Source organism: Marmota flaviventris, chromosome 17, assembly GCF_047511675.1.
Source record: "Marmota flaviventris isolate mMarFla1 chromosome 17, mMarFla1.hap1, whole genome shotgun sequence".
Lineage (NCBI taxonomy): Eukaryota > Metazoa > Chordata > Mammalia > Rodentia > Sciuridae > Marmota > Marmota flaviventris.
Window position 1 is genome coordinate 28,642,358 of NC_092514.1, and position 2,938 is coordinate 28,645,295.

Below are 2,938 nucleotides of genomic sequence, written 5' to 3' on the forward strand. Positions count from 1 at the left end.
TGGCTTTGAACTTGTGATCTTTCTCCCTCAGCCTCCAGAACTGCTGAGATTACAGGCATGCACCACCATGCCCAGAAATAATTGATTATTGTTGTTGTTATTATTATTATTATTATTATTATTATTATTATTATTATTAACACAATACAAAATTTATTGGTATGTGTGAGAGTAAGAGGGGAGAGCACAGTGGAAGCCCTCATGAGTGCAGGGCCCATCACTGGTCCGGGGGACCACAATTGGGGATATATGTAACCCCACAGCCATCAGGGATGAGCCGCTTCTCAGCCACCATGTCTTCCAATTCATCAGCATTAAACTTGGTAAAGCCCCACTTCTTTGAGATGTGGATCTTCTGGCAGCCAGGGATCTTGAACTTGGCCCCGCGTAAGGCCTCAATCACATGTTCCTTGTTCTGCAGCTTGGTGCAGATGGACATGATGACTTGGCCAATGTGAACCCTGGCCATTGTGCCCTGGGGTTTCCCAAGGCACCCCGCATACCTGTCTGGATCTGTCAGTCAGAGCACAGGACAACACCTTGTTGATACGGATGACATGGAAGGGGTGGAGCCACGCTCGGATATGAAAGCCATCTTTGCCACAGATTTTACCATGTACTTGTCACAAATACCGGCAGCCTCCAAGGCTTCAGAGGATAGCTGCTCATATTCATCAGACACCGTGTGGCCACAGGGTGCAACTCATCTACTTTTGCATTTTTCTGCCCAAGGTCAAAGATGCGGATTTTGGCATCAGGGACACCCCAGCAGAAATGAGACTTTGGTAAGGCTTGTTTTTACAATACAGGTAGCACCAGGAGGGGTGGTAGCCCATGGTGACATCAGGATCTTTGGTGGCACATCAAAGGAAAAGAGGCACTCTTATTATTTTTTGGTACTGGGGATGAATCTCAGGGGAACTCTAGCACTGAGCTACATCCTCAATATTGTGTGTGTGTTTTTTTGTTTGTTTGTTTTTTGTTGTTTTTAGACAGGGTCTCACTAAGTTGCTCAGGCTGACTTAAAACTCGTGATCCTCCTTCCTCAGCCTCCCAAGTTTCTAGAATTAACAGTTCCATGCTACTATTACCGGCTGGTGTAGCTATTTAAAAGAAAGACACTGTTGGAGAAATTTTTTCCCTTTACTGAAAGATTCTCAACAGTATACAAATATTCAGCCACATCTCCATCCCAAGAGAACCTTCTCTCCCTTACACTCTCATCCCTCACCAGGGAAAGCCCTGTTTCCTTGTGGCCTTCATAGCAAAGGTCCAAGAAGAGTCCTCTATACTTCCCATTCCATTCTCTAACCCCCCTCCCCATTCTCTCTTGAACCTATTCTAGTCTGGATTTCATCCTTGTAATTCTACTTAGACTGTCAAGGTCACCATGACCTCTACGTGGCTGGCTCTCATGGCCAACTCTCAGTCCTGACCTCACCTGCTCGCTCTTTCTTACCAGCTCCTCCACTTGCCTCCCAGAGACCATGCTCTCTGGCTTTCTTTGTACCTTCCTGGTGGCTTCTTCTTGGTCTCTTTTATTAGGTCACTTCACACTCCAAATATTGGAGTGTCCCAGGGGCTCAGTTCCAGATTTCATCCAGCCCCAGGGCTTTAGACACTATCCCTGGTGACAGCTCCCACATTTTTGTCTCCGGGTCAGTCCACGCCTCTCTGGTGAATGCCAGATTTGCACCTCGGATTGCCTACTTGAATTCCTTAGGAACATTTCACACTTAACATTTCCAAAATAACTCCAGGATGCTCTGGCCCAGCATAAACCACTCTTCTGACATCTCTCCCATCGTAGTAAATAGCAAGTCTGTCTCTCTAATTGCTGAGGCTGAAAAAACATGGAGTTATTCTTGACTCTTTTGAACACCCAGACTCCCAACCCATCAGCAGCAATCCTGTGGGCTTTGCCTTCTAAATATACCCATAAGGTGACTCCTCCCGTCACTTCTGCGGGGACCAATGCAATCACAGACACTGTCCCTGAATTTCTAACTGATCTCCCTGCCTCCACACTTATCCACCTTTAGGATATCCACAGCACAGCCTCCAGAAATAACCTTTTAAAACAAGCCACATCATGCCATTTCTCTGCTAAAATCCTCCCCTGATTTTCTACCCTATGTTCCACAAAGTGAAGGTCCTTAAAATGGTCACAGCACCCCATGATTTGGCCTCCTAATTGCCCTGTCCACTCTACTCCTGCTGCTCTTCCTTTCTGATCCTGTCGCCTGCCATGGCTACTTCCACCTCAGGACCTTTGCAAGTACAGTGTTTTCATCCTAGAACATTCTCTCCATAGATATCCATGTGGTTGTCTCCCTTACTTCCTTCAGATCTCTAAATAATGCCATCTTATGAGAAGACCTTTTCTGCTTGCCCTGTACAAATAGCATCACTGTGCATAACTCACAACCGTCTTCCAGGCTTTATTTTAAAACTCCTCCCATGGCCTGATAGAGCATAACTATATTTTTTGTTAGCCTCTTCTCTCCCCCATTAGAGTATAAACTCTATTCGAGCAGAGACCATTTTTGGTTCAGAGAATTGGAATGATGTCTTACATGTATTAGGTGCTTAACAAACACTTGCTCAATGAATAAAGGTGGAAGGGAGACGGACAGGCCAATGTGACTTCCAGATTTCTGGCTTGGGTGACTAGTGAATGGTGGTATCATTTGCTGAGATAAGGATGGATCTGGGAGATGGAGGTGAATGGAGGTAAAGAAGGCAAGTCAGTGAAGATTCATTTTTGACTGGTTGGATCAGAGTCACCTGCTGTCAGAACAATTAATTTCCTCCATTGAGATCGGGAGAGTGGATCTGCTGGAAATGAAGAGGTAGAAGTCATCTAATAATGATTCCTAGAGGGAGAAGATACACCCTGAAAAAAGCAGTCTCGGCTAGAGCCCTGGAAAACACCAGC

At 45.6% G+C, this 2,938-nt stretch overlaps 1 pseudogene; it reads right to left on the minus strand.

Annotated features, from left to right (window-relative positions):
* Window positions 1-217: 217 nt before the first annotated feature.
* On the minus strand, window positions 218-836 carry LOC114081094 (large ribosomal subunit protein uL16-like; annotated as a pseudogene).
* Window positions 837-2,938: the final 2,102 nt, after the last annotated feature.